Source organism: Cornus florida, unplaced genomic scaffold (assembly GCF_030987335.1).
Source record: "Cornus florida cultivar Cherokee Brave unplaced genomic scaffold, ASM3098733v1 CherokeeBrave_3.0.0_Hap2_Chr01, whole genome shotgun sequence".
Taxonomy (NCBI): domain Eukaryota; kingdom Viridiplantae; phylum Streptophyta; class Magnoliopsida; order Cornales; family Cornaceae; genus Cornus; species Cornus florida.
The window spans coordinates 84,705,989-84,724,998 of record NW_026775571.1 but is presented as its reverse complement, the minus strand read 5'-3'; the positions used below and the strand labels follow the sequence as shown (position 1 = coordinate 84,724,998).

The window sequence follows — 19,010 nt, the reverse complement described above, 5'->3', positions numbered from 1 at the left end:
AAGGTTTTGCATAGGGTATAAGTATTGTCCATATATTTCTTGGTTACCAATGGTATAACCTTCTCATCCTCAAATAGGAGGGGAGGGGTTTGAGCGTGGGAGTGGGCAGAAGTTTGAGTACTTACCTAATCAATATATATATATATATATATATATATATATATATATATATTATTGGCCCCTAAGCTGGTTTCTAGAAGTTTCTTGGCTCTTTATATTTTGACATTTCTATTTAAGTAATTTCTAGGCTCTTTATATTTTGACTTTTTTTTTTTTTTTTTTTTTTTTTCAAATTAGTTTCCTGGCTCTTTTGATTTTGACTTAAATCACACGGATTCACAAGAAGTGTTGAGATTAGCAGGAAAAAATGTGAATGAGAAATCACTCAGAAATGATGCTTGGAGAGTGATTAAATTGACTAGGGGCTGTTGAATTCCAGTCCCCCCATATGGGACCCACATTGTACGTGTGGGTTTGGTCACATAAATTTTGTTTTTTATTTTGTTTAATAAAATTTAGGACAAATTGCATAAAAAAACCCATCGACTTTTACCCGTTTGTTAAAAAACTCCCCTTATGAATATTTTTAGCAATTAACCTCCCTCAACTAGGGATGGCAACGAGGGCGGGTTTGGACGGGTGTACCCTTCCCCGCACCCGCATCCGTTTAAAAATTCCGCCCCCGTCCCCATCCAAAACTTAAAAACGGGGGAACTTTCCACTCCATTCTTGTAACCGTTTAGCATTTTTACCCCCGCGGATACCTGCCCCGTCCCATTTAAGACTATAATTTAATTATTGTTGAAATGAACTTGCTCTTCTTTTTTTTTCCTCTCATTTTCAATTATTCATCATTGCAACTTTTTTTTTAATAATTTTTTTTGTTATTTTAAAATTATTATATAGGGTACTTAATATATAATGGGAAATATATATACTAATGAAATAAGGATACTTAAGCAATTCGCCTATTTAAACGGGACGGTGCGGGGCGACCTCTTCCCATCCCCGCATCAAACCCGCACGGGTTTTTATTACCTCAAACCATTTTTGCCCAGATAAGCAAAACGATCTCCCAAAATTGCCAAAAACAGGGCGGGGTGGGGCAAATTGTTACGGGAGCGGGTCAAATTTCCATCCCTACCCTCAACTATCATGAAAGGGTATTCTAACTAACTTTTATTAGAGTGATTGTGTGATAAAATTTTCGGATGGAATTACCCTTAAAATCAAAATAATACATTAGTATTATTAAAGTATCCAACACTCACTCTATTTTTATTTTTTTAACTGCATAAAACACTAAAACGAGGCCTCTTATTATGAAACGAGGCTTTTGATTTTTTCTTTCAAAATGTTCTTGCATTTGAAATATATATAGTAGTATGGTAGTTATTTATCAAATGTCAACTTAATTGATTTTGGTGAAAAAAAAAAAAAAAAAAAAAAAAAAAAAAAAAAAAAAAAAAAAAAAAAAAACAAACTTGTACCATTTTTTTTATATAAAATAAGATAAGGAGAGAGATATATATACGAGAGATTCAAAAATATCCTTACCATGATTTTTTATAAAATTTAAAAGCAGAAATTTATATGATTCTAAAAAATTATGGATATAGCATACCCAAAAAAAATGTAGTGATGTCTACGGTAATATCAAAACAAAACTCCCCTCCCCCATCCGGCAGTACCACCCAAAATATATTTCACACTTATTTTTTTTTATTTTTTTATAATCAAAAGATATTTCACTTAAATAATAAATATTTGTTTGGATTATCTTTAATTATTTATTTATTTTTTTAGAAAAAGCATTTATTAGTACATAAAATTTGATTTATTTCAACATTATAAATCTTAATCTTAATATTTTTCTATTAATGATCAATTAAATACGGTCAATTGTATGATGACACGTTTTCTTTGAATTCGGTCTTAAAAGTATTGGCCAATAAAGCACTAACACCAGTCCTCACTCTAAAAGCAGAGATTGACTTAATTGATGGGAGGAAGAAAAAACAGTTGTAGTACTTCCTCTCTCCCATAATAGTTGGGATATATTGGGATTATAACTTTTTATGAAAGTATTTTTTATTGTACAAATAATGAGTGAAGTTCTATTTTTATTCTAACTTTTATTGTACAGAGATTTAGTCAAATTTTAAAACGTGGGAAATTACTTTGTACTTCATTTTGTCGGGGTATTACATTATTTACTTGAGAAGTGATACTTCTTCCAACTTCAATTGCCGACTCATTCTACGAATACAACGTAGTTGGAAATGAGTCGAAAAGAAAGAGATGTTTACGGAATTTTGTTTTAAAAGTTTTAACGTGATCCAATCACGTTATATTCGGAATATGAGTCGATAATTAAAGTCGGAAGACCTATCATTTTTCTATTTACTTTGAAGTTTCAATTTTGAATGTTTATTTGTGTGATGACAGTGACGTGTATATAGTACCATATGGTGGGGCATGACGTCATTTATTTTTCTTTTGAAAATTTAATGTCTTTAATCAAACAAATGAAAAAGGAGCAATTTGAGAATTTGATGAAAAATAGTACGTTTATTTTTTAAAATGGACATGTATTTTGGGACGTTTCAAAAAAGAAAGATGAACATATATTTTGAGACGGGAGTAATAAGTAGTATTACATATTTATGTAAGTGGAGAATGACTTCATTAAATAGATCTTCCTTTATAAATTTAGTAAGATGTGATTACTAGATAATATTACATCTCATCCAATTCTTAGTATTAACAGTAGGTATGACCAAACAAAATCAGCCAACAAAACTAAAGCTTCAAATAGTTAACTAAATTGCCAAACTTGTTTCCTTTTATTGGTTAAAGTGTGGCAATCTTGTGAACATGTTTGCATGGGGCAAGTGTGAGGTGTTGGTAGATTACGGGTGCATAATTTTACATCGCTTAAGTAATGCATAATCTTACATCGCTTAAGTAAAGTCGATGGTAGTCTACCAACACCTCACACTTGCCCCACGCAAACATGTTCATAAGGTTGTCACACTTTAACCTACAAAAGGAAACTAGTGTGGCAATTTGGTTAACTATTTGAAGCTTTAGTTTTGTTGGCTGATTTTGTTTGGTCATACCTACTGTAAATGCTAACAATTGGATGAGATACTATACTGCATTATCTAGTAGTCACATTTTACTAAATTTACAAGGGGAGATGCTATTTAATGAAGCCATTCTCCACTTACATAAATATGCCATACTACTTATTATTCCTAGTCCCAAAATACATGTTTATCTTTTCTTTTTCAAAATATTTCAAAATACATGTTCTTTTTCAAAAATAAATATACTATTTTTCATCACATTTCCAAACCTTCCCTTTTCTATTTACTTGGTTAAAGACATTAAATTTTCAAAAGTAAATGATGTCATGCCCCACTGTATAGTACTATATACACGACCCTCTCATCACTCAAATAAACATTCAAAATTGAAACTTCAAAGTAAATGATGTCATGCCCCCAAAAAATGAAGTACGAAGTAACTTCCCACCAATTAAATTCTGTTTTAAAATTTGACTAAATCTCAGTATAGTGAAAACTTCAATAGTTAGTAGTACTATCATTTTCACAACCATGGAACTTCACTCTTTATTTGTACAATAAAAAACATTATTAAGTCAATCTCTGCTTGTAGAGCGAGGACCGATGTGTTAGTGCTTTATTGGCCAACACCTTTAAGACCGAATTCAAAGAAAACGTGTCATCATACAATTGGCAGTAGTTAATTGATCATTAATGAACCGTTGCTTGTGTTTTTTTTTTTTTTTTTTAACCACTGTTCCAACATGACAATTCCTAAATCAGAGATCAAGATGTGACAATTACTGAAATAAAGACTTTAAGAAGAGAGTATCTATTTATCTATTACTAACGAAGATTTCCTTATTCGACACGAAGGAGTGTAGTCGCACAAAAACCGATCTTCCACAAAGTTTAATTCAACAATCTTCCTAGTTATTTGTGAGAAAAAGCTCAGAAAACTCCAAATTGATAGGGGTAGCAACTTTTGATTTCCCTTGCCCAACTATTCTCCTATTCACACTTCAAATTTCTTGCAACAGATCATTCAATTCCACACGGCAAGGCCATAGTAGTCAACTTCATGAAACAGATCATTCAATTCCACACGGCAAGGCCATAGTAGTCAACTTCATGAAACATACTTGTTTGGGAGTAAACAAACATGTTGTTGACGTAAGGGTTTGTGTCATGGTTTGTTGTATCAGTGATGGTCGTGATATCGGTTGTGATCGTGATATCGGTTGCGGTGTAACAGATTCAGATAAAGTCAGTTGTATCGGTGATGGTCGCGATATCGATCGCGGTGTAACAAATTCGAACAAAATTAGAGTAACGTATCGATCGATACGTAACGTATCGAATGATACGACGAACCATAATTTGTGCACACTCTTTCATATTTCGGAGGGAAATTGATTCGATTATATCATCTCTCAAGATTCATCCCATGCTTTATAACTTTTTGGGTAGGTGATATCCCCTTCATGTGATCAACTACCCTATCTGTAGATTAAAAATACCAAATCAATAAAAGTTTTAAATCAGTCTTGGCTATATATATATATACCTAATGTGATATACAATTGCAATTATGAGGCCATATCTTCAATGCCATAATCCTCAACTGTGATAATGCTTTCGCATTACTTGCTTGCAGCTCCATAAAAATTTCTCCTTGAGAATCACAGGGCACTTGACCCTTATGGGCTACATGCACTACTTTTCTAGATATTTCAAATTGTTGTGTGATCCAAGAGTGTCTCTACTCTCACCCCTTACTTTCAACCACCTCATACTGCACCCCCTACTCTCATCAGCTCTTCCCTTCTTCCTCTCTCTCTCTCTTCTCTCTACACACACTGTCACTACTATCACTCTCTCTCTCTCTCTCTCTCTTCCTGCATTGGGCTGTATTTTGGTAATTTCTCTTGGGCTGTATTCTGTTCTTTGGAGAACCTGGTTGTTGGGCTGTCTTGGGCCATTGGCCTTATAAATTTACTCATACATACATATATATATATATAATTCTTCTTTTGAAAAGACTTAGCTCCACCCTTTTGTTATAGATCCTCGTCACCTTTCAATGTCACTTTTTTGTGACAAGTTAACTTGCCAACTTGGCAATCCTCTAAATCTTCATGCCCAAAATCTTCTTGGTTACAACAAGATTTTTCATCTCAACTTTAAAATTTAACTATATTTCGAAAAAAAAAAAAAAAAAACACAACTTTAGAATTTAACTGAAACTTTTGACTATTTTGAAATAGTTTAGGTTAGGTTTTAGGGTTTATGGGTATAATATCTGTTCAACAAAAGCAGCTTGTATAATGTAAACTTTGTAAGAATCAATTATTTCAACATAAATAAATAAATAAAAAAAAAAACACCCAACTTGGTATGCGAAACTAAAATCAAATTTATAGCTAAAACTCAATTATTTTCACCCTCTTATTTCTTATTCCCACTATTTTTCTGTCCCTCCAAATTAAACAGGAATTTGTTACTCAATTTGGGTTGCCGTGTTACATTGGAGGACTTTTAAACATCACATGGCTACAATATAAACATTATATTGTCTAGTGCATAAAACATCATTAAAGTACCTTACAATGCATATCACATCATGTGCAAAAAACACCAAAGTTTTAATTTGGTGCAAAAAAGTCCATTTGACAAATTTAATCTTAAGTTGATTAAATTACCCTTACTAAACCATTTTATCAAATATACAGAAATAAATAATTTTATAAAAATACCGAAATGACACTATTAGAGAATGCCCTCACTTGCAAAAACACACCCCCAAAGTTTTGAAGTTTTAATTTTGTGCAAGTGACAAGTTTAAATTATAAGTTAACTAAATTATTATTAGTGACATTAGTGAACAATTTTATGAAATATATAAAAATAAATAATTTTGTAAAATGACCTGACGGACAAGTAAATATAAAAATAGAAAATAAAAATAAAATTATAAAATAAAAGTAAAGAAAAAAAAAAAAATAATAATAATAAAAGAAAACAAATTTTCTCCAAAATCTGAACACCAATATTGAGATATATTTTTTTGGTACAAAAACAAAGAAAAAAATTAGTAGCAAATAGTAAATTAAAATCTCAAAAAATTCAAATAGATGCTTCACAAATTCTAAAAGCTTCACAGAAAAACTTTAGAGATATTTACAGAGAAAAAAGTTTCAAAAGAATATATACATCCTTTAATGTGCCCATAACCCCTATACTATGAAATTAGTTGCATATATACTCCCCTTGCATTTTTGGAAAAGTAAAATAGTAAAATGGACATTACAACACTAATTTATGTTAGAGGGGTATTTTGCACAATGTGAAAAGATTAGGATGTTTTTTTGGATACATTTTTAAATAGAGGTAAAAGTGCTTTGCAAAAATTTTACTGAGTGTTTTCTACACTTGTCCCAAATAAGAGCTATAATAAATAGATATGCTATCTTTAATTACTAAAAATAATATGGTGAGTAAATACTCACTTATCAAATGGTAATTTATTATTGATCCACAAAACTAATAAGGATGGTGTAAATCCTCGCTAACCCCAAATAATACATACCAATTGGAGATCTTATCAAATATGTAATATATAAATAAGCCAAAAAAAAAATATTTGTGGTGTTTCATGATCCAAATGGTATTGAAGAAACCATAAATCCGGATATCCACATTAGAGATGTAGCAATTGGTAATGGAGGCAATTAAACATACTATTACAAAAAACACACACACAAAACACCAATATTGTGTGATTATGATTTTACCATTCACTACCAGTTGAAAGACAGTAGTAGAGAAACGAGAGTCTGTGCTGAGTGGAAGGAGAAGTCGTTTATGAAAAAGGCTCACGGCCCTATCCACTGCCCTAAAACACACCATATATATATATATATATGGTGTCTCATCTCATCATGGCATCCACATTCCTCTTAGCCCATCACTTTAAGATAACAAAATTTATAATTTTTCTAATTTTGTAAACATTATTATTAATTGTGTTTCTACTAAATTCCATCCATGCAATTATATATATATATATGAAAAATTTGGTCAAAACAAGTGCGTGTAACAATCAGATCATAGACAAATAGCCTCACTGAAATCCGCTAAGATAATTTAAATTATCATCATAAGCCCCTTTACATGAACCCTAATTTGTATACATATTCCGACAATAAAAATAAATAAATAAATAAAAATTTAAAAACTTAGATAATCAATAAAAAGTGAGATGATTAAGATTCAAAACAGAGAACAAAAGTCAAAAGATTTTTGGTAAAGAGTGCTCAGACAGCCAAGGGTTTGTCTTCAACTTCTGCGTATTGAATCCCAGAGTCAGAAACTCTAGTCCACATATAGCTTCATCACCACACAAACACACATCTTTTAAATAAACAAACAAACCCAAAAGATTATATATAAAATAGAGAATTATAATGCAAAAATAAAGCACTAGATTAGAACTGAAAAAAAAAAAAACAAAAAAAGGGAGTGGAGAGGAAGAGAGAAGCAGAACGTAAACTAGAGAGATGAAAGTTATTGCTGGTATCGTGTATATATATAGAGAGAGAGGTTTTTGTGCGTGCTAGGGTTTCAGAGTAAGGAAAAAACATACTATGTATATTGCCGGATTTGAAGGTAAAAAAAAAATTTAATACTAATAATTTGCGGATTTGGTAATTTAGGTGTTCTTTAGTAGAATAAACGGGTCGGGTCATATTAGTGGACCGGGTCTTATAGACTACTTGGATTTATGTATTTGAGGGTTAAAACATATATTTTGCTATGGATTTTACCGTGATGTGAGAACGATTAGTTATTCATAAATCATTGACGGATTCTTTAGGTAGAATTGTTATAAAAATATATCATGTTAGGTTTGTGTAAACAGGTCGGATCTTTTAAATGGATATTCGTGCTAACCAGGATTCACATGATGTGAATGTTGAAATTTTATAAAATAATACAAAAGTTAAAGAATTTTGAAAAAGAATTGTTTAATATATATGAATCAAATGGGGTTTTTCAACCACTTGAATAACAATTAAAATGGTTTTTATTTTTCCAAATTTTGCTGTAAATTAAGATGTAAAAAACTTTTACTGAAAAAATAGTAATAATGTATTTTCTTTCATATTTAAAAAATAAAAAGAATCATTATGATATTACTGGTTGGCCCAATCCATATTCGATCCGTTGCAATGGATTGACTATGACTTGCTCATATTTAACCGACAAAACCTGACCCAACCCGTTAGCCAACAATATAGGGAATTTCTAGATACTTATGTGTATTTTTCATTAGATTAGATACAACAGCTTATTTTTAACAGAGAATTTTATTCTTCTTATAGAAATCCAAGCCTTTGACTCGATACTAGCAAAATTCACACGTGGTGAATTAATTATGATTTTTTTTTTTTTTTTTTTTTTTTTTTTGCACACACTAAAATCAAATTGAAATATACTTGAATCCTTAAATAAACACCATTACAAAATATTTGAAGTATAAAATCGAAATTGAACTCAATATATATGATCATAATTTACACAAATCCATATAATACAATAATATACTATGAATTCAAATCGAATAAACAATTAAAGTAAATACAAAAAAAATAATATTATTAATAAATACAAACATATGTAAATTGAGTATTTTGGAACTAATTATAACTACCTTATTAAATATGATTATATAAAAGATTTGAACTATGAATAACAAATGCAATGGGATTGAATATGGTTCACACCATGCACTAAAAAAATATTTTATTTTACAAATACCAAAATCAAATTGAAACACACTAAAATCCTCAAAAACTACCATCATGAAATATTTGAACTATAAGCTCCAAAATGAACTCAATCTATTCGATCAAAATTTACCCAAACGCATACAATACAATGATGTTCTGATTTCAATTCATATAGACAATTAAAATGCGTATAAATAATTAAATTTTTAAAAAATACAACTATATGTAAATTTAGTACCTTTAGAGCTGATTACAGATAACTTTATGTTGATGGGTTGACTTGAATCCTTTGGTTGGGACTAATCCATTTGAACATTATTCACATTCAATGTAAGTAGGGTTATATTCAACCATAAATGGAAAAATATTGAATGGAACCTAACTTTCTAAAGGCTTACTGAGATAATTGGAGAATTAATTTATTCAGTTCTTAAAAAAGTTAATCTGTAGCAAACAAGTATCACAAATTCAATAATGAATTGAAAAGGCAAACACCATTCACTTGCATGACCAATATTTTTTCATAAACAATATCATATGAATAATTTTTTAAAAGACACTAACTGATAAAAGAAAAAAAAAATGAGGAGTTTTAATAAATAACATATATAAAAAATGACTTGAATGAAGGTTAAGGTTACCTAATATTGATGTCATAGTTGGAGAGTTCTTCAAGAATATCCCACCACAAATAAAATTTTATTTTCTTCAATTCCTTGTTTTAGGTAACAAAACTTTCAATTTTATTGGTAGGAACAACTTGGTTAGAGATCCAAATGAATCTATGTGCATTTTTTAAATCATATACCCAATTTTTTATGGAGGAAGAATATGTATTCCGTGGCAAAAGTGATGGGAGGTAGCTTGTTCTTGCTAAAAGAAAAAGGAAAAGAAATGAGATATTTTATTTTAGTACTAATACATGAACATGTATAAATGTTATTGAGCTAATGAAAACGAATATCAAATATATATATAGCATTCTTCTTCCATTTTTCATATTCCAAATGAGGATGCCAAATGCATTACTCCCATTGCTATAGAAGGCAGTAATGCATTATCTAACCCCAACTAAACAAAAAGATGAAGATTCTGGTAAATCACAAGACACGCCTTGCAACAATGAACCATCACATAATTTAAGAAAAAAAAAATGTTAGAAAACTTTGGAGACAATGACCCATCACATAATTTAAAAATACTATTAATAATACATTTTTTTAATTTAAAATAGTATAAAAATGTATTGAAATAATTAACTTTTTTATACATTTTTATAAGTGGGATAGATAGATAAGAATATTGTATTGAAAATATAAGAAACTATGAAACTGAAGTTGGGTGGACGTCTATTTTAAAAACAAAAATAGTAGTCTCTTTTTTTCGCAGCGTTTTTAGTTTTTTATTTTAAAACAAAAATGGTAATTTATTTTTCCTTTTACATTTTTTTTTCTTTTTTGTTTAAACCTTTCTGGAGGCATTACAAACCATTATATATAGTTGATATATATGTTAATAAATTTTCTAAATTTAAAATAAAAAAATTGGAAATAGAGAAATTTTTTGAAGTTGGGTGGACGTGTGTTTTAAAAACAAAAAATGGTACAATTTGTTCTTTCCCTTTTATGTTTTCTTTTTGTTGTGTGTGTGTGTGTGTTTTTTTTTTTTTTTTTTTTTTAAACAAAGTTGGTACGATTTTTTTTTTCCTTTTACAATTTTTTTTTTTTTTTTTTTTTTTTTGGAATAATGTGAATTAGGCTCTAGAATTTTTTTTTTTTCCATGTAAGTTTTTTTTTCTTTCCTTTTTTATAGTGAAGAATATAAAGAATAAAAAGTATAATTAATTTGATTTAAAAATACTTTTAATATTTTTTTAATATAAAAATTATGGTTTAAATATATACATGTTGAAGAATCTGAACAATCCAATAGAGTAATTAATTGGATTAAAAAACATGTTTTTTGGTCTTCCTCAACTTTTATTTATAAAATATTAGGTCATATATAATATATACATTTATATATCCTTATCAATCTCTCAATAGGACTCAAGCGTTGTATTTACATATAATAAAAATAAAATTTTAAAAAATTATTACTTTATATGGAGAGAGTTGTCCTACCGAAAGAAAAATAAATTCTTAAACTATCGCAAGCTGAAGAAATCCAATATTACCAACTTAGCCATAACTTTAAACTAATTTATAGATAAAAAATACTCTAAACTCCGATATTTTGTTCACAATTCATCTTCATCACAAAAGAATCGGCAATTGTGTCATACAAAAAGCTTTACAATGTGGAGTCACCCAATTTTTGTTTGCCATTTATATCGCTATAAATAAGGATCTCCACTTGCTCACATCTACAAAATCAATTTCCCAAAAATAAAAATCTTTTTATTCCAAAACACATAAATTCCGAATTATCAAATTTTGTACAAAAATTCAGTATATGTACATGTATATACCTACCCCTGTGATCTTTACTTCATAAAAATTATTGACAATAACATCTTCATAAAATATATTGTGTCGCATCTGTGCGCCCTATATATACACACATACACAAGATAACATATACATACATACATACATATCTATATTATAGAAGAAAAATAAAAGAAATTGGTGAAAGTAAGCTTACGGTTTCCTAACCAGAATAAAGTTGACCATAATATCTTCATAGAATATCTTGTGTCGTATTTGTGCGCCCTATATACACACACATACACAAAGATAACATAGACATATATATATAGATATCTACATAATAGAGAAAAAATTTAAAAGAAATACAAAGATAACATAGACATGCATACATAGATATGTAATAGATATCTACATAATATATATAGAAGAAAAATTTTTAAAAAAAAATTTAAAAATAAAAAAAATAAAAAAAATAATTGGTGGAAGTAAGCTTACGATTTCATTACCAGAACAAATTTTTTCTCATACCTAGGACTTTCTCAAGCAGTATCGTCTTCTTTATAAAAGTAAGAGTAGAAAAAAATAATGATTATGCAAGTGAGAAATTCAAACGGAAAATGAGAGCAAAGATATTCTTATGCATGTATGTGTAACACAATTTATTAAAATTAAATAGAAAGATGGAAAGTCAAGAGTTGTAACTCTTGAAATAAATACAAGATATTTTTTTATTTGAAATAAATAAAAATGTATAAATGTTATATATATAGAGAGAGAAAGATATTCGTGTTTAAGTGTAAGGCAATTTATAAAAATTAAATAGAGAGATGGAAAGTCAAGTAACTCTTGAAATAAATGCAAGATTTTTTTGATATAAAAAAAAAATTGTAAAAATGTTAAGAAATTCACAAAATGGCTTACAGAATAAAATTAAGATAAGATATATATTAAGAAGAAATTTAATAAAGGTAATTTACCTTTAAAATGTATTAATTCTTGATTTTAATAAATATAAAATAGACTTGTGATTTAGGAAAAAAATTAATAAAGGTAATTTAGTTTTTAAAGGTATTACATTTTTGTTTTAATTCATATAAAGTAATTTATAATTAATGAAAATGTATTTAAATAATTGTAGAAAAAAATGCTTACATATAAGTAGTACTACTGTTGGATAGGGCAACTCAAATGACATAACTGTTGAATGATTAAAAGATTTTAATGTAAAGTATTTAATAAAAATTATTTTGTATTTTTTTAAAATCTAAAAATGTTAATAAATTAGCTACACTTTTAGAATAGTATCATTTAAAATGTATTAATTCTTGATTTTAATAAATATAAAATAGACTTATGATTTAGGAAAAAAATTAATAAAGGTAATTTAGTTTTTAAAGGTAACCCTTTTGTTTTAATTCATATAAAATAATTTATAATTAATGAAAATGTATCTAAATAATTGTAGAAAAAAATGCTTACATATAAGTAGTATTAATGTTGGATGGGGCAACTCAAACGACATAACTGTTGAATGATTAAAAGATTTTAATGTAAAGTATTTAATAAAAATTATTTTGTAATTTTTTAAAATCTAAAAATGTTAATAAATTAGTTACACTTTTAGAATAGTATAGATATAGATATTGGATTGGGTAGGCCAAGATTGGTCCAAGACTGTCTCTTAGGACCCGTTTGGCATGCGTTTTGCTTTAGGCGTTTTGTTTTTGGCTAAAACAGAAACAGTGTTTTTACTATTGGAGTGTTTTGGCAAAAATCGGAAGCATGTTTGGGAACGATATTTTGTTGTGAAAATATCGGAAAAAGAAACATGAAAAACATGTTTGGTAAGTCATGCGTTTCAAGAATTTTGAAAACAAAACATGTTTGGTAACTCCAACTGTTGTAAAAAAAAAAAAAAAAAAAAAAAATATTCATGTTTGGTTATCATTGTTTTTAATTTATTTTTATAAATTTATTTCTATATAAATAATCTATATATTTTTAATAAATATATTGAAATTTGCACACACAAACATATATATATATATATAATCAAAGTGTAATTACAGAAGCAACTGCTTTAGCGAAAATGTAGAATGTTAGTTCTAATAATTAAACTAATAATTTCAACCATTTTGCATATTATCTTGATCTGAAACTACACTTCAAGTTATTTGAAATTTCCTAGTACAGTTTGTTCCTTTGGTGATATTGTCGATAGGTTTGTGTTTCATTCATTTTGCTCATTTTGCGTATTAGCGAAAGGAGAAAAAAAAATACTACACAGCTCTGATAAGAATTTTCGGCTCTTGTAAGTCTGCACTGATGGGAATTCAACTCCAAGATATAGACTTGTGCCTTCTCTTCTATAAGGAAATGTAAACCCCCACCAAATTACAAACACATATTTTTTGCTACAAAAAAAAAAAAAAAGAAAAAAAAAGAAAAAAAAAGAAGGAAGTTGCCTCTTAAACTTGGGTACATACTCGCAATTGCGTGTAAAACATCACTAAATTCATACTTGGGCTCCCAGAAGATTATATCACCTTGTTCCCCAACCAGACCAAGGTCCTTCAGCCGCCTTTATTGATAATACTCCAACTCATCCAATTCCAACTCCCTCTCGTTGAAAATCTCATCAATTTGTTGCAACACCTTCTTCTCCCCAGCTCTTATCCCAACAGCAATTTCAAGTCTAGGATCAAGAGACTCTCATTCCTTCAAATTCTCATCCTGAAATCCACATTTTCAATTAGTTACTAACAACTTAGAGCTATTGGATGTCAAAAATTCAATGAAAATTTCATCTAGGGCGGTGAGTAAATAGGCAACAAAAAGTCTAAGTATATAAACCGCCAAAAACTATGCTTCTCTTGTAGCGTCTTCATTGTATTTTGAATTCCCCAACGGTACACCAGAAATTCAGCAAGATGCATTTTTCTAATCAGCCCAAAAGAAAGTTCACATAAAGCATTTCTTGTTACAACATATTCTTGTTGAATACTTTTGCTTTATATTGATATTGCACAACTTATTTACTTTGGAAGTTGCGGATCGTTGATGGGTTACAATGTCACTTTTAAAAAGAACACCTGGTAAGATGAACAAATTTAACCCTAATATAAATTATAAGAGAGCTACCAGCGGTAATCATGATTCTCTCGAGCACTTTTCAAACAACAGAGTTTGAGATTATGAAAATATGAGCACCTAATGCAAAAAAGTCTCCACCCCAACTAGATAATGTAGTATACAGCTAACGATAATGCTAAAGACCTTATGTAAATTAATTTCCATGAACAATTGAATGCATTTACATCACACCACTAAATACCAGCACCAGATTTATACAAATCAACGCCCGTCCAATGAGCCAATCAAAGTAGCTCATACAGAAAAAGACCAAGACTAATTCCATTTATCGAATTTCAATTTCAAAACTTTTTTACACCAAAGTTCATATAATGCCACATTAACAACAAATGAAAAAGAATATATGGTATGAAACAAGTTCCTCAAAAATTGTACTCAAGTTTCAAAAGGACAACCCTTAAACGAGGAATAACTCTAACCTTGAATCTCGGAAAGTTCCTCTTCTGACCTGCATTGGAAGAGCATCAAATAACACTTATCAACACCAAAATTAAATGGCCATAGAAAACAGAAAATACCAACAAAAGAATGAACAATAAACAAGCAAATTTGAAAACATAAATTCAGATATTAAAAAAGGAATCACAAGAGAAAAAACCAAACTAAGCAATGCACATTAGTATATAACATAATTTGCCAACAAAAAGATAGGTAAATCCATTTAAAACTATAAAAATTCACAAGAATCTGTAGCATAATATGAGAATAAACTTAATACAAACATGAGGAAAATACATTTGAATCACTTTAACATAAACCCCCAAAAAATAAAGTCATACCCACCAATATATAAAAGAATTTGCCAACAACAGATTGATAAACCCATTAAAGACTATAAAAACTCTAAAAAAAAAAAAATTATAGCATAATATGAGAATTAACTTTATAATAATACGAGGAAGACACATTTGAATAAATAAAACATGAACCCAACAACCAAATCAAGTCAAACCCACCAATATATGGTTGAATCCGTGTACTCTAGAAGAATGTCGATGTAATTTCGCCACTGCGAGTTGTTTATCGACTTCTCTCTGATGAGAAATAGAGCAACAGAGATCCAAGGTTTCAACCCACCATACAGTTTCCCAATCTCTGAAGCTGAGACTGTATCTGGGTTTATCCAAAACCTCTTGGGTATCTCTAGTTATAGAAGAGAGAGTACTCTTACAGTCAATATCACGATTCCTTTTTGTCGCCTCCCAAATCGCCCAAATCGCTAGACGTCTAGGATTTCAGAGGAGAGAGAAAAAATCGGGCCGAATGTTGCAAATGCCTTTTAAAGTTACTTCATTCGCTATAGTGTTAGACCCAACTACTTCCTCCGCTATAATGTTTTTTATTGGGCTACAGTATTGAAACAACAAAAAAAACTTTTGGGCCCAAATTTAGTACTAGTTAAAATAATGTTTTAGTATTGTTTAAAACAAAACAATAGCTACCAAACATGTTTTGGGCCTTAAATGAAGCCCTGCAACAAAAACACCTAAAGTAAAACAGTAACCAAACTGGCCCTTACCAAATTCCTTCATCACCCAAAATTCACTAAAGAACCTAATATGATTTGCAGACACAAAGACATCATCTGATAACCATAACCAGAGGATTTAGATTGCAATGGGCAAGTGAAGTGTGTGTGTGTCTGAATGTGACAAAAAGACCAGTCTTTTCTGTGTGTGTGTGTAAGTGAGAGATACTTTAAGGTAAGAGGATTCTTATAGGTCGCACGTGGTTTCACTATATTGTGAGTGTATCATCAATAAGTTGAACACGTGTGATTCAACTCCTTTTCTCAAATTTTTATTTTTATTTTTTATTGAAAAAACACATTTATGCACTTATTTACACATTTTTTACTCACACCTGGGCTCGAAATCCTCTCATCCCCTTTGAGGATGGAAAGATTATACAATTGAATTAAATGCCATTTGGTTTAACAACTTCTGAATTAAGGATCAGAAACATAAAAGTATACCCATGTACATTCACATACAACAATCTAGAAACATGTATGGATCATCAACTTTTTTTTTTTTTTTTTTTGGTCCTAGCAAAGCCAAACGGCACTTACAGAATAAAACAACACAACAACCACCAAAACTTGCTTAACAATCTTAATATGCATATGGCCCACCATTTGACACAAGGCGTGGCACTTTTATAGCTTATACCCAAACTGCATCATCAATCACACAAAGGCAAATGCATGTTCCAAAAGCGAAACGACACTTAAAGAAGTGTATAGAATATGCTACACAAGCCTGACCATACAAAACAAAACTTGCTTAACAATCTTAATGTGCATATGGCCCACCATTTGACACAAGGCGTGGCCCTTTCGTAGCTTATACCCAAATTGCATCATCACCACACAAAGGCAAATGCATGTTCCAAATCTTTTGGGAGCTTCGTGCCGTGAATTCGACGCCACAAACATCTAACCCTATATTTGACTTTGAAGACCCCTGCTGGCCAACACAGTACAATACAAATCTCAAGGACATCGAATGGTCGCTTGAATCGGAATCACAAAGTTTAACCAGTTTTCCGACAAACTTTCATCAGCGAAATCATCATCATCATCATCAACCCATTTATGAAACTGGCTAATCACTAAGAATCCTTGTAACGAAAGCACACCAGTCACAATCCGATGCCAACACAAGTCAGTAAGATGTATACAGTAGGATACCACCGACGATCTATCACCATCAAGACTTATAGCCACACTGGAAACCTAGCGATGACCAGCGTGACAAGAGGTTCCTACAAAACCAAGCCATGACCCATAGTCGATGGCGGCCAGAAAAAACTCATCACTAACTAGAGCAAAAGGTCGATTTCTGCTCGAAAAACATGCAATAAAGTCCCATGCGACTCGCCAAAGCCCTAAATTTATTCCTAAATTTAACAATGGAGACACCCTCAAACAACATGATGATGCAATAGTATGTGAGGGCCACACCGAAACCCAAATCAAATGTAACAACCCAAACAGGGGGTCCGGATCGCTAACCGGGTCCTTAACCAAACCCGAGAACACACTAGGGACAAAATGGTCATTTTATAATGTGATAATGTAATCCATCCTTAAACTAATCAGATGAGGTTTAAAATATTCATTCTTGATCATTTCATGACACTCGGTGAAGTTCTACGGTCATCGATTATGAATTCCCAAAAGTACTCTTACCCGGTTCAAGGCAATTCCCGACACTAATCCACTAAAACAATCATAACTCTCAACATGAATGGAATTTTGGGATAAGGTTAGTCTCATTGGAAAGCTAACTTAAAATACTTGAAAATGGGCTTAAGAATGACCCCTATTTGTGTCTTGAATGAAAAAGTTATGACTGTCCAAAATCCGGTGATTAAAACTGTCAAACTGTCAAGGCAAAATGGCACACTAGAGAACTTGAACCGGTTCAAAAGGGGCAGAATGCTCATTCTTGAACCCTAGGACCCCCCTTGAACCGGTTCAATAAGGCTGAACCGGTTCAAGATACCCAGAACCTCAAATTCGCCCCAAACCTTTACACTTTGGCTCAATCTTGGTCCTTTGTGACCTAACTCAAAGCCCAAACCTATCCCAAATCTTCCATATAAAGATGAAACTAACATAATTAAGTGGTAATGAAATTAAATGAGGCTATACATGGGTCCGATGCACCATTAAAATTAAGCAAAACCGTCATACATTAAAGATATGGCCTTAAGGCTTTACATGGGTATTAAAATCATGATGAGACTACAAAATACAAATGAATGGTCTCAAGACCATTTTCAACCGTGTGATATATATAAAATGACCCTAATACTATTTACAACAAAAAGGGGTGAAATCAACATTAAGCACTAAAGAGTCCAAATCCTTCAACTCGTCTACACCAGTGGTGGATTATCATCCGCCACTACATTACTGTGCCCTGAAAAAATGATGAATATAATGGGGTGAGCATAAAGCTCAGTAGAAGGTGCCTAAGACACACCTCTTGTGACCCCGTGAATCCAAACCAAAGAATAGGAAATTAGAGGACGGGATCATACAACTCCGGGGAGAAAATTTAACCATAATGTCAACAACGAACAATCCAAGTCATAACGACCCATGCAGTGCAATAGAATGCAATGTCATGCAATGTCGCTCCCCATTTCCAATACCATCCATCACTTTCAAACCGTTAATGTAACCCCCTTCGATAACCCCTCAACAACGAGAGAAGGATTGGCTACTGTTCCTGACCATTGGTACCCCCGAGGTGTCATTTGGGGCCAGATAGCTTAACCACGCTAGGGCGATCTCCCTAATTCCTTCTAGGCTACATTAACGCCACGGACCCTCAGTACCCCCTTAGCATCCGGGTTTTCACAAAATTCTTTTCTCAAATCTTTTTCCTAAAAACCCTTTTTTCTTTCCATTTCAAGACAACTTTCTCATTTTTCCTTATCCAATGTTATACATGAATGCATCGTGCGATTCCATGTCATATTATTATCCATTATCATACACCAAGTTCAAGTTCATCTCACATAGCATAATTTTACAAGAATCCCAAGAG

General features: G+C 30.8%; 3 non-coding genes across 3 annotated transcripts; all 3 read right to left on the bottom strand.

Moving 5' to 3' along the window:
• Positions 1–6,908: 6,908 nt before the first annotated feature.
• LOC132284521 (small nucleolar RNA Z152/R70/R12) lies at positions 6,909–7,020 on the bottom strand. Its single transcript, XR_009472303.1, has one exon. It is a non-coding gene; the product is annotated as a small nucleolar RNA Z152/R70/R12 (small nucleolar RNA).
• Positions 7,021–7,154: 134 nt separating this feature from the next.
• Positions 7,155–7,238, bottom strand: LOC132284513 (small nucleolar RNA R11/Z151). The gene has a single exon (XR_009472301.1). It is a non-coding gene; the product is annotated as a small nucleolar RNA R11/Z151 (small nucleolar RNA).
• A 141-nt stretch (positions 7,239–7,379) lies between these two features.
• LOC132284505 (small nucleolar RNA Z157/R69/R10) lies at positions 7,380–7,478 on the bottom strand. The gene has a single exon (XR_009472300.1). It is a non-coding gene; the product is annotated as a small nucleolar RNA Z157/R69/R10 (small nucleolar RNA).
• Positions 7,479–19,010: the final 11,532 nt, after the last annotated feature.